The sequence below is a fragment of the Protopterus annectens genome, chromosome 15.part0 (genome assembly GCF_019279795.1).
Source record: "Protopterus annectens isolate FY-2018-M chromosome 15.part0, PAN1.0, whole genome shotgun sequence".
Classification (NCBI taxonomy): Eukaryota; Metazoa; Chordata; order Ceratodontiformes; family Protopteridae; genus Protopterus; species Protopterus annectens.
The window spans coordinates 180,989,898-181,004,077 of NC_056749.1; positions in this window are offsets into that span (position 1 = coordinate 180,989,898).

Here is a 14,180-nt window from a genome sequence, read left to right on the forward strand (position 1 = left end):
TGTTAAATATTCGAACGCTTAAAAGTTCAAATCACTAAAGATCGATCTTTAGTGATCAAACATTTTAAATGTTAAAAAACTAAACTAATCAAAAAAAATAAAGGGTGTAAAGCAGGGGGGAAAGCCCCTCTGCACCCCCTCATGTGGGAGCTGCACCCCCTTCTACTTAAATATACCAACTTCAAGATCACGCTACAGTGTAGGAAATGGGAAATTTTCCATTTCCGCACTGTAGTACACTGAAGTGCGATCTCAGAGTTGGTATATTTAAGTAGTGGGGGGTGTGGGAGGGGCAGGGGGCTTGCCCCCCTGCTTATACCCTTTACATTTTCTTTTTTTTTGTAAATATTAATTTTTTTTATATGTTCAAACATTTAATTGTTCGATCACTAATGGTCGATCATTAGTGGTTCGAACAATTAAGCGTTCGAACATATAACATATACCCTGCTGGTAAATTGTACCATTGAAAGAAAATAAATTGTTTTCCAATACTAATTTCAAAAGAGCTAACAGAACTGGAACTCTGTGGGGGGGGGTGTATTAGTGTGCTTGGCAAGGAAATCTCCCTCCATAAGTAAACACCTTTGATGTGGGATGCTGGAATAAAGGGTAATCATACGAATACACACACACACATACATATACATATATATATATATATATATATATATATATATATATATATATATATATATATATGGGTCTATACTGAATGATAGACAATACAAAATATCTAACACATATGGTCGAAACCATATGATTAAATTTTATAATGTCTATCATTCAACAAAAAAAAAAAAAACAAAAACCTAAAATAAATATATGTAGGGGGCAAGCCCCCCTGCACCCCCCGCTACTTAAATATACCAGTTCCAAGATCACACTATAGCGAGGAAAGGAGAAATTTCCCATTCTGCGCTGTATGTTGATCTCCATGCAGAATTTCAAAGTTTTAAAACTTCGATCACATGGTCTCCAATCATATGCAATTCAATGTTTTAAGCTTCGACATTCTGCATGAGACCCATATATATATATATATATATATATATATATATATATATACATATATATATATAGATATAGATATATATAGATATAGATATATATACATATACACACAATGAACACCCGTCAGCTTGTATGTATTGATCATAATGTTGCATACAGGTATAGCAGAGTCCCTCCTTAAACATCCAGCAGATGTTATAGTGCCAAGACAGTGTGTGATTACTCTCAGAGTGTGGACATATCAAAACAGTTGTACAAGTGTGTTTGTGCAGAATCATTCTGAACACTGTAAATCACATATCTTATATCAGAAGCATGGGATTACTGGTGTTATTATTCTGATATTGTCCATGATTGTGGTTGCTTCTTTTATTGTTGTCCATGAGCTATTACCTGTGTCCCACTTGCTGGAGACCTCTGCTAAGAACACTCATATTCAGGCAAATCAGTTTGCATAGCTTCACAGTATGAATCCTACCCCAATTGCATGTCAGATCCCTGAAAGATGTCTTCTGCTTATTCATGCAAGAATGCTTATCTCAGACATCTTCCCCATTATTATGTCATCTTGTGTGACAGTCACATTAATACACATTTTCACTATGCAGTCTCTACTGTATCATATTGATATGTGATTGTTATTGCTGCTACAGCTATCTTCCATTGACATGCCCTCATCTGCTGGACATTAGGTTGTTTCACCTGTCCCCTTTCCTGTGTTTATTCCTAGAATTAATGTGTGTGTGCCTATTCAATGCACAGACTTCCCCTGATAGTTTATTTTACATGGCAGTCCATGTACCCTTAAAGATCATTTGCACAACTTCAGTACATAATGCCAGGAATGGGATTTCACAATACTCTGCACTGTAGATACACTGTACTGTACTGTGTTTAGACCATATATTTAACATTCATACCTCTTAACTGTCCATATTTTCACAGAATGTACAGATGTGTTCCTTATCAAATTTGTGGCTTTCTGCCACATCAATGGGATGATCTCAGGACGGATGTAACTAAATAATTAGACATTCGAGTTTCAGACTTCAAATCCTTCAGAACATGTATCTTAACAGAAACCCCTGGTTATTCTAGTACATTTCTATAGGGTAAATATGTCAAAGATGTCGCTATTTCTGGTCATTGTCTCCCCATTATATTGGCCTTTGTCCAGATGTCTTGCACTAAGAGATTGAGAGCCATCTGTTAAGCCCTGGTGATCATTGTGGCATTCCACACAAAACTTCAGACCTTCAGTGCTTTGATTTAAACAGAATTGCTATTCGTGCTCACTTACTTGGTTTCCTGGCTGGCAGCACTGTTGCCAGCCACGAAACCTCACTTATTTACGTTTAACTGCGGTTCACAGCATAAATATGCAATGAGCAATGCTATTCACCATGCATCACCGCCCACACATATTAACTCCACATAGGGTTCACAGGAAGCCTACATTGAGTTTATTGAATCCCAGAGTATATATTTACTTGTTTTTGGAGAGAAGGAATTGGTATTCTGTTTATGTTTGAACTCTATCAGCAGAGCTTTGCTTACTATTGAAATCTGTGGTCTAATAATGTTATACATATGAAAACAGCAAGAAATATCAAGGTGGTTGAGAATGTGGACATTTTCTTTTTATTCCTTGCTACTGGTAGCTAATTATAAAATGCAGAGAGTGCACAAATGTAGCTAGTGACTCAGAAAAGAAAAAAAATCACGGAGTTTTTTTTTTCTTTGTCTTCTTCTGAGTGTGACAGAACTGTGCAGCCTGTAAATGCACCTTCCTAAAGTAATTTGTTAATGAAATGAGTATTTTATACTAAAAAGACTATGTGTGAACAGAAACTGGCCTTATTCACTATGTACTTCAATTTTATCAACATTTTTATGCAGGCTGTTGGTGCTGTGTCCAGCTCCACAATGTAAGAAATATAGGACCAATGAAGTCCACTACAACTGTTGATCATTACCTGAAAAAAATGGAAGAAAATAGGGCAGCTACTACTGCAGCTACTAACTGAGAACTGCAAAGTACTAACAAACTACTGAGAATAATTCCTGAAGCTAGTGCGGTCTTACAGGAAATATCAGCTACCAATGAGCAATGTCTGGTAAGGCAGCAGCAACAACTCACTATGATTCAGTGACCATCACTTGCTATGGCAACGTGATCAACAACTATCACCTGCTATGGCAATGTGATCAATATCTGGACTGGGAACTTCCATTTTTGGTGGCCCTGTGAAGAGGCTTAGCTTGGATGATGATGTGGAGACCTAACTTTAAGAGATACACGGGGAGGGAGGACCACCCACAGAACAGGTTAGGCAAATGCTGTCATCACGTCTGACAGCTGAATTACTGAACATCTGCATGGACTTGGTTGACACTGATGCATATTATTACCAAAATCTAAAGAAAGACATTTTAAGTTAGGGCTAGTGCTTCACCTCAGGCTGCTAAAAAAGTGATTACTAGAAAATGGAAATTAAAATCTAAACCAACCATAATAGAATTATTTGAATGTAAAGGGGATAAAAGAATTGGAGGAAGGATCTTTAGAAAAGGGATGGAGCAAACTGCACATAAATAAATGGAATTTGTGGGAAGTGGGAACAATATATGCAGAATAATGTTCACAAAGCCAAATCCAGCCACTCTAAAAAAAAAAAAACTGAAATAAAAAAACATAATGTGCTGCCAGTGAATGCAAACACTTTAATAAAAATAAGTATTCATTCTCAATGTAACACAGAACTTCATATGATAACATCACCTCCTCAATCCCCAAAATATATTTATGTGATAATCTACAACTGTGCATGTGAATATTGGGATTTACCCATGGCTGGTGTGATTCACCCTCATGATCAAACAAAGCCAACTGTGGGTAAATCCTGATATACCTACAAACAGGAGTGGATTATTGCTATTATACAATGACATTATTTAAGAAAGAAACTGCCTACCATTCTTAAATGATGTTTCTGTATAACGGCACTTTAGTTTTCTTACATGCTGTAGACTGATGTACTGTGCATGCGTATGCGACTTGCATTCCCATGCTTCTACAGCACATCAGTGCATTTTACGAGAAGCAGCAGAGAAAAGAGAATCTCCGTTACTGTTTTTTTTTTTTATTAAAAAAAAAAAAAACAATCAGGATTTCATTTGACAGCACAGAAACACATGGAAAATCAGATATGTTCCTGTTTCGTTAGTTTTGCAGAACCATACCTGATTTTCTTTCTGTATTTTGATATTCCCCCACATATACCAGTAGAAATGTCTAGCTGCTCAATGGTACCTCAGTGGCCACCCTTTTTTCTGTTGGTATTTGATGGCTTTACAATGGGCATGCTGATTGGGATGTCCAATCAGCATTTTTGTTTTTGAATAGCAATGAGCTGTTATTGTATAATGTTCAATAAATAGCACCATCTTGTGACCTAAAGACAGTGGTATTTAGTGAAATGTGGAATATTATTTTGTGACCACAAGATGTGGCTATTTAATGAACAATATATTTGGTTATTGAGGAGGTTATGTTATCTGTTGAAGTTCTGTATTACATGGTGAGAAAAAGGGCTTATTTTATTAAAAGCAGAATAATGTTCAGGAGAAGTAAAGTTTCAGGGAAAGCAGAACTTCTTCAGTCTATATAATGTTAAATTGAATAATAATTGTTAAGAAAAAAAACATGCATGTATACAGCATGAAAAGGAAAATATTAAATTCCAAGCAACTGCCAGCAAAAATCCACACCAAACGTCTCTTAAAGAACAGGCTATATATAGAAATACAAAAAAGACACTGATGGCTGTAGACTCCAAAAAAGGCCTTTACTAGTGCAAAAAACACAAGCGCTTTCACAAATGAGCTTCCGCAGGTGTATATAAAGCACTAATGAAACATACCTTTTATACTAAAAAGTAAGTCACATGACACAAAACAGCTGACAAAACCTCAAAACATAAAAAATATATAAAAAATATATATAGAAAACATATTCAATAGATATATCCACATTTAATACATATAAACTGCTAAACATATAAAAAACAAACATATTAAACACTCTAAAATCATCTTTTCAATGGCCTCTTCTTCAATCTTGGTCTTAATGGAATGCACTCATTGAGACCATGCCCCTCAGTGCTTTTCAATTTGGTGATACAGATAGCTTCTAAATTCTCAGTCCTATTGTACATATCACCCTGTCTAGGACTCTCATGAAGTAAACTAATGACTCTGAAACTAAATATATGTGAATCATTTGTACTGGAGACGTGCTTGGCAAGTGCATTAGTTCTACTGCGCTTCCTGATGTTATAGACATGTTCCCTGAGATGTCTATCTGTCTTGCCAACATAGAATTTGGCACAGACCCTGCAACTAGCAAGGTAAATAACATGTTTACCTTCAGGGTCTCTGCTACGTGTGATAGTAAGACCAAGATTGAAGAAGAGGCCGTTGAAAAGATGATTTTAGAGTGTTTAATATGTTTGTTTTTTATATGTTTAGCATTTTATATGTATTAAATGTGGATATATCTATTGAATATGTTTTCTATATATATTTTTTATGTTTTGAGGTTTTGTCAGCTGTTTTGTGTCATGTGACTTACTTTTTAGTATAAAAGGTGTGTTTCATTAGTGCTTTATATACACCCGAGGAAGCTCATTTGTGAAAGCGCTTGTGTTTTTTGCACTAGTAAAGGCCTTTTTTGGAGTCTACAACCATCAGCGTCTTTTTTGTATTTCTATGAAAAGGAAAAGCCTTGTAATGGTTTGTTTTCATAGGATCATAGGAAGTTACTTGGCTATTGGCCCTGAGGCCCTTACAAGCCTAGCTAAGAATTTAGCCCATGTTCCAACAAGTCAGCACCCTATGCCACTGTCCAGCAGGGACGCAGGTGGAATCCCAGGGGTGTATTTTCTGTTTCCCCATCCAGTTATCCAGGTTGAATTTAAAAAGGATTAATGAGGCACTCTGTTTGACATGGAGAGGGAGTCTATTCCATATAAAGGGGAGTATATGGGACAGAAATCTGTCCTGCCAACAAGTCCTACTGATGTCACAAACCAGGTTGAGGTCGCACGTGGGGATTACTCGAGTGGAGCTTGACTTGCGGATATGCAGCAGTCCCATCAGGGCGGGGTCTGAGATTGCTTTGTATGCCAGATAGAGGTCACCTCTGAGGAGTCTGTAGGAGACTGAGTAGAGGGGCAGGGCCTTTAACCTATCTGTGTATGGTAGATCTCTGAGGCCCTGGATTCTCCTGGTGAGGAACCTCTGTGGTCTCTCCAGCTGCTGCATGTACTTTGTGAGGTACATGCCAAAAGGGGCATTGCACTCAATAATGGGTCCTTTAAGGGGAAAAATACAGTGATGTTATGACCACCTTGTCCCTGGATGAGATACTCTTACCAATGAGGTGGGCTATGTAGAAAGCTTTCCATACAACGGTGGCAATATGGTAGTCAAAAGTCAATTTGCTATCAACCTGGGTGCTGAAGCCCCTCGCGACTGATTGCATACTTAGGACCTTATTATAAATGTGATGATCTGTGTGGATGTCATTCTCCCCAAAGGGGATGATGATGCATTTTTTGGCAGTTTGATGCCATGTTTCTGGCACCAGTCATTTGTTTGCGTGAGATCCTCTTGGAGGATATCCACATCCCCGGGAATTGATGACAGCAGCCAGCTTGCAGTCATCTGCAAACTTGGTCAGCCATATCCCATTGGTTTTGGTCTGCATCTCAGAAACGTATATCCCAAACAGCAGAACCTCCAAGACCGATCCCTGGGGTACACCGCTTGTTATGGGTCTACTTCTTGAGGTGGCTTCTCCTGTTTTGACTAGGTGGGTTCTATCAGTGAGCCAGTTTGCTACCCATTTGGTAACATATGGATTCATGCCTAGTTGAGATAGTTTATAATTATAAGTATACACATCACTGTGTAATGTGTGATGTTAATAAAGGTTAGTAGTCAACCCCACTAAATGTAAATTGGTTATGGCCAAAGCCAGGTACTTAGGCTACATGATAGGAAAAAGGATAACAAAATACTGGCAGAGAAGGTAAACGCTGCACAAAATTGCCCCATATTCACTTCACAAAATAAGTATTTTTTTGTATGTTGGCCAATTACCGCAAGTTCCTCCCTAACTTTGCCACAATACTGTGTCCCCTGGCTGAACTGATTAACCCCATACTTTTCTTAACAACTTTTAGTACTCACAAATGCCCCTGAGGTAGACATCAGTGCAGTACTGGCACAAAACATAGAAGACAATGAATAATTAGTATGTTATATAAGCAAAAAACTGAGTCATCCAGAAAGAAGAAATTTAGCAGTTGAAAGAGAATGTTTATCAGGTGGGCTACCTCTGATCTTAAGTATTAGCTACTGGGCACAGAGTTCTTGCTAGTTACAGACCTTACACCCTTACAGTGGTATCATAGACAAAATGATAGTAGTTCCAAGCTAGTGTGGAGAGCCTTATCTATACAACTCATTCATTTAAAAAAATTTGCAGGTCTTAGATTGATATTTCTAGACTGTTCAGAATTTCACAGAGTGTACATATGTATACCTCATATTTCTGGTCTATTTCTCAAAAAATATGTGGTTCTCTGGCAAAAAACAATATTCTAAAATCTTAAATCTAAGAATGAAGTTGACATACAGATATCCCCCACTGCTAATTGTCACAAAGATAAGTAACTCTGTATATTGAAGCACAAATGCAACCCTGTATATTATTTGTATAACTTTATTTTTACTTTTTCTTGAACCTAAGTAAAATTTGCATGTACATATCCAACACTGTTGGTGGTATATTGTAATGAGAATATAATTTTGTTTACTATAGATCACAATGTGAATGCAACCCTGTACACTGTATGTAAATATGAATTTTAATTCTATTACTTTGTCTTAGAGATGTTTGCCATCCCTGTATACTGTACGTATTTTATGTGTATATATTTTTTCATTTGAAGCTTTTTTCCTGAGCCTTCTCTAAAAAGGGGTTCTATTGTCCAATCAGACTTTCCTGGTAATTAAATGTAATAATAATAATAATAATTATTATTATTATTATAATAATAATAATCTCCCTAGACCTCCACTGAAAATTGGCTTTGTTCCAAGTCGGACTTTCCCGGTAAACAAATGTTAAATACATAAATAAAATAATAAATCATTGAGGATTGAAAATAAAATAATGCCATGCATTTGAGTTTCAGACTTTATATTCTATAGAAAATGTGTGTCAACGCACACCTTGTTATTCTAACATATTATTCATATGACTGCAAATGAGTTGTTATGGGGTCATGATAACTAAGCTGGGGAGGATCATGTACTGTAGATTCTACAAGGCTGACAATGAACACCAGGGGGAGCATTCAAAATGAAAGATCTGCCACTGCTGAGCACTAGAGGAGTATAACAAAAGACAAAGGCAGAGTCTTCAGTTATGATGCTAACGAGGGACAGCTGTCCCAGTCTGTATATGAAGATACACCCTCCCAAATGAAGTAAGATTTGTTTGCCTCAAGTGAATTCTGAAAGGAATCAGATTAATTTTATAGCGAGAGACAGGGGTGGAGATAGAGAGAAAGGAGACAAAGAGAGAAGGTAGTCTGAAAGTGTGGAAGAGAAGCCTCTTTTCTAGACAAAGGAACTAGAACCTGTCTGAAATGAATTTGTTCTGATTATGCAAGAAAGCCAAAGGAATTCCACAAGTTATTCTAGGCCTTTTGTCATATGTTGGTATGTGCTTACTTAGGAGATACAGGCACCTGAAAGACGGAGAAATTGTCAGTTAATTTTGCCAACATAATGTACATGCTTGGTATTGCTATATCTCTTGTAATTTGAGAAACCTCACTGAGAAAAGACAGTAAATATTACTACTGTTTTTTTTTTGGAGTGTGCTAAGTTGTTTATGTCTGAACAGTTTTTGTTTGTTATTTTTTTTGTTAACAATAATGCTTTGTTTACTATTGCAATCTATAGTCTTTGGAGGCATTCATAAAGGTGAGCATGGTTCAATAACCTTTTTATATTCAGTAATGGCTCTAACACTGTGTTGCGTGGTGCTCGAACATGAAGATATGCAGCAACATGTAGGGCTAGCTCCATGGACATGCTGAACACTAATGTGGCAGTTTGGATGAGAAGCATATGCTAATTAGCCATGTACTGTCTCCCCCTAGAACCAACTCCAGGAAAGCATCTACACCAGGAGATTCAAGGAATTGTTCAGCCAAGTATATCAGCTTGGCCATCCCCATCAAATTGCAGTAGAGAACATGGCCAAAAGGCCATGTTCATCAACTGAACATGACTGGAGTAGGAGGATCAGGGGTGGGGGGTACACTAATCACCAGAGATTACTCTAGACCGAGTGCCATAACAACACTTACAACAGTATGGGGTCTGGGGAGGTGGGGAGGACACTAATCACCAGGCATTACTGTAGACCGAGTGCCATAATGACACTTACAACAGTATGGAGAAGGGGGAGGTGGGGGGCAACATTAGACACCAGGGATTACCCTAAATCAAGTCCTGTAACAGCATTTACAGCAGAACATGGATCAAGGGTAGGGAGAATACTAGACACCAGGGATGACGCTAAACCAAACGACATAATGGCAATTACAGCTATATGGGGATTGCAGGTGGGGGAACCACTAGACATCAGAGATTACTCTAATCCAAGCGCCATAATGGCACTTATAGCAGGACAGGGATCGGGAAGTGTGTGTGTGGGGGCATAATCCACCAAGGAAACTACATGCATGTCGTAATGGCAGTTCTACTATGGAGATGGAGAGGGAAACATTGGCCACCAAGGAGCATGCAAAAGCCTTGTGCCTTAAAGGCATTTCAACTAGTGGGGTTTGGGGTTGTGGGAACCACTAGATAGGGGAGGACAGACAGTTATGCAGACTACAGTGTGTGTGTGCGTGTGTCTGTGTGACTGGGGGGATACCAATGCAGACACAAGCAGCAGTTTATATAGATCAGCAATGACCTGCACATTGCATTAGTAACTGCAGTTTGGAGACATGCAAGTTAGCAAATAATGAGGTCTTGCTTCATAGCAGCTAATACATCTCTGAATCTCAAAATACTGCACTGTAGGAGCAGTGCTTTTTTAGTGCAAGCCCTTTCATAAATTCCAGGGTATGTGCATTATGTGAGTGAAAACAACAAGGAGTATCATAATGACAACTGTGTCTATCTTAAAATATATATGCCTATGTGTAACACACACATACACACACACACACACACACACACACACACACACACACACACACACACACACACACACACACACACACCTTTTAAATGTGTGTGTGTGTGTGTGTGTATATAGATAGATATTTTTAATTTACGTCATCATCTAAATTTCCAGGATTTCTGACGTTTTCTAATATCATTTTTATACCCCTCCATCAAAAATGCTAAACACATTAATTCATCAATGTGTACTTAACTATTTAATATCAGTAACTACTTTACACACAGAGAGCTTTTTGTATCGTTTTTTTGGTACACTGAACTGCAATAAATTAACTTTAGCTATCTCAGATTATACAAACTTACTTGACTTAACTGGTTATGAAATGAGTCACTTTGTAAGCTAGTGGCTTGTCCTCCATCTTGATGAATTGTCACTGGAGTCATTTCAGTCTTTATGTATAGTAACTCCATTTGGAATCTTTAATCTAGAGATTGCTGGTCTCCTAAAATGTTTTTTAGCATCAGTCTTATACTTCAAGTTTCTCAAAAAATGTTATTAAATACACAGCTAAAGAAAAACAAATAATTAAAATGCATCTTGTGAAACATTATTTCTTGCTAAACAAAAATGCCACTAACACTAAATGCGAGCCTTGCATGACTCGTATGGTATTAACTATTACTATTCCTGTTAATGAACATAAGTAACATTTCTATGTCTCCACTAATGACACTTACAGACGTATGGGGACTGAGGACTTGGGGGGGGGACTAATTGCCAAGGATTACTTTAGATCAAGTTCCTACCACTATGCGAAAGGCAATACTTTGAATGACATTTGATTAATATTTCAAAAAAAATCTTATCTGCGGTGGCTTTTTTGTGGAGTCTATATGTCCTTCCAGTGTCAGCATAGGTTTTTTTCTGGGTATTTGAGTATCCTCCCACATCCCTCAAACATGCAGATGCAAAAAACAAAAACTGTTGAAATCCAAAAGAGTACCACGGAGACCTTGTACCAGCAACAGCAAAAGTGTAGTCTTAACGAATTTTATTTTTCACAAACGTTTTCGCCGCACAAAGGTGCAGCTTCCTCAGAGAAAACAAATTAACAATGAGGTAAAATGCACGCCCCTTTTATACAGGTCAAAAGGGAAATGACAACATGGTAAGGCAAAACTCATTGTAATCTTGAAAAACAAATATAAAACTTCACAAAATCAACATATTCCGCAAAGAGAATATGCAAGCCATAATTCATGTTGATAATAACCATTTAGAAATGTGAAATGTTACCAAAGGAATAAACATAAAATTAAAATAAAATATTTAAAAAATTTTAAAAAAATATATGAAATCATAACATTAAAAATGGAAAAGTTCAACATGAAAGTCAATCAAGTAGTAACTCATAAAAAATAAGTAATACTAAGCAACAGTGGATTAAAAACTGGGTGAAAAAGTGCTAGTCACCCATTGTAAATATAAGGCATGGTAAACGCCTGTATGACATATAGGTGTGTGTTTAACAAACAACTATAACTACTGAGACCTAAGCTGTAACTTGCCATAGGTGGTGCCTCAGCCAAAGCACACCACTTGAAGACAAGAACAAAGCAGGGAAGAACATTGGAAGAAACCTTTATGTATGCATGAGTTAGTAAGGTATACCTGCAAAGAAAGGTGCTACCTTAAGTAACTCCTCAACTTGAGTACTGCTGAGATGTTGCAATTTTCATTTAAACCCGGGTAGCAAAATGCGTCTAAACGCAATTGCCACTCCAGTTCACGTACTTCTAAAAGAAGAGCAGCGAAAACGTTTGTGAAAAATAAAATTCGTTAAGACTACACTTTTGCTGTTGCTGGTACAAGGTCTCCGTGGTACTCTTTTGAACATCCCTCAAACATGACATAGGGAACTGCAATTCATCAAAGTTTCCTGTAGGTGTGTGGGTGTGTTTGAGTGTGGCCTGTACGGGTATAAAGGGGTGGTGCTCCATTCAGGATGTACTTCTATGCCCTGCACTCTGAATATCCTAGAAGTTTCTGGCTACCCATAACTCTGCACTATATTAAGAAGGGTAATCAGAGAATGAATGAAATGGTTAATGAAACAGCTTTGAGAAACTGCATGATTTCATGTGAGAGACAAAATCCTGGTTAATGGAATGTCTAATGACACATTCATGTGGATCTCAAAATAATTTACATCAGGCACAAGCAACAGTCTCAGTGTTATGAAAAAAATTAAAATGGGACAAATCTATTTAAGAAATATTTAAGTGTCTGTTGGTATTCTGAATGCTTTGAATGATACTATAATAAATTCCTATGCACTAATTCCACCATTAGTGGATTTATACAGCTGGTTGGTATGCTGATGAAAACTGTCATTTCGTAAGAATATGAATTCCTTTCATGGCAAAAGTGACCGTATATTAAGGTGGATAACATATTTATACAGCTGGTTGGTATGCTGATGAAAACTGTCATTTCGTAAGAATATGAATTCCTTTCATGGCAAAAGTGACCGTATATTAAGGTGGATAACATGTCCTGGTCTTCATCAGCCTTAAACATCAAAGTTGGAGGGCCCCATTTCCTCATTTCTAATACCAGTTCCAGAACACAGAAACAGTGTAATGTAGGCAGCTGCTAGTGTATATTAAATAAAGACAGTAAACAACACTATGGAGTATTGTAATGGAACATATATGTTTTTTGAAAGTGTTTTAGTCTCTCCTCTATACCTCTACATATTACCCAAAATATAAAAGATGTAACAGTCTTATGAAAAACACATGAAGCGTTAGGTGATACCTTCTTTAAAATAAGGGACCAAGCTATATCTTGCACACCAGTACCTTTCATTTGTAGTCTGTCTATCGCCATGGAAATAAAATCCATATGATGCAAACAATGGTTAGCTGTAGCAATGTAATACTTAAATCTGACCATCACATCTTTATAATGATGTGTCAAATACAAGGACAGCATAAAATATAAATTTTCAGTATAAAAAGCTGCTGGTCATTGCAACCTCTAAGTCATAGATGACTGTCACTAATGGGATATGAATCTTACCACTGCCGACATAAATGTCACCTGGACATAAAGTAACATAACACAAAATAAAATGTGCTATAGGTATATTCACTCACAGCTGTGAGTTTAATAAAGTAGCCTTTAAATTGTGTGCTTCATCTTATTTCTAGCCAGTACCTCTATTTTTGGAAGCATATTTGACATCCTTTGGACTGCAGGTACCAGTTTGTTCCTCTGATTATAGCATATGATGTAACTAACATAACCTTATTATGCTGACTTGTGCTACAGTGTTTATATTTATTTTACATTTGTTTACCAGGGGAGTCCAACTGGGCAAGTTGCCCATTTTCCGCAGAGGCCCAAGGAGAAAAGCTCCATACAGTACAAGATTAACAATACAGAAACATATAAATACAAATGTGCTTAAAAGATACATGCAAAGTATGCATAAGAAACTATCCATAGAGAAAAGCTCCATACAGTACAAGATTAACAATACAGTAACATATGCATACACATTTACTTAAAAATATATACATGCAAAATATGCGTAAAAAATTATCCATAAGATATTTGAGGACAAAGTAGTTAAAATGAAATAAACCCTTATCTCCCTTAAGATATAATTGAAAGGGCAAGTGAAACACTTGACAAATAGACAAAACCAGTATCTATGTGTATATATACAAAATATGTGCAGCAGCCTTTGTGAGGTATATGGCGTACAGTATCAGAAAATGCTGCAAGGCAGTGGCCCAGTTTGTAACAACTTATACAAAGGCGGGAGAGGTTGGGGCCTGGAAGCCACTGCCTGTAAATTGAAAAGCAATGTAATGCT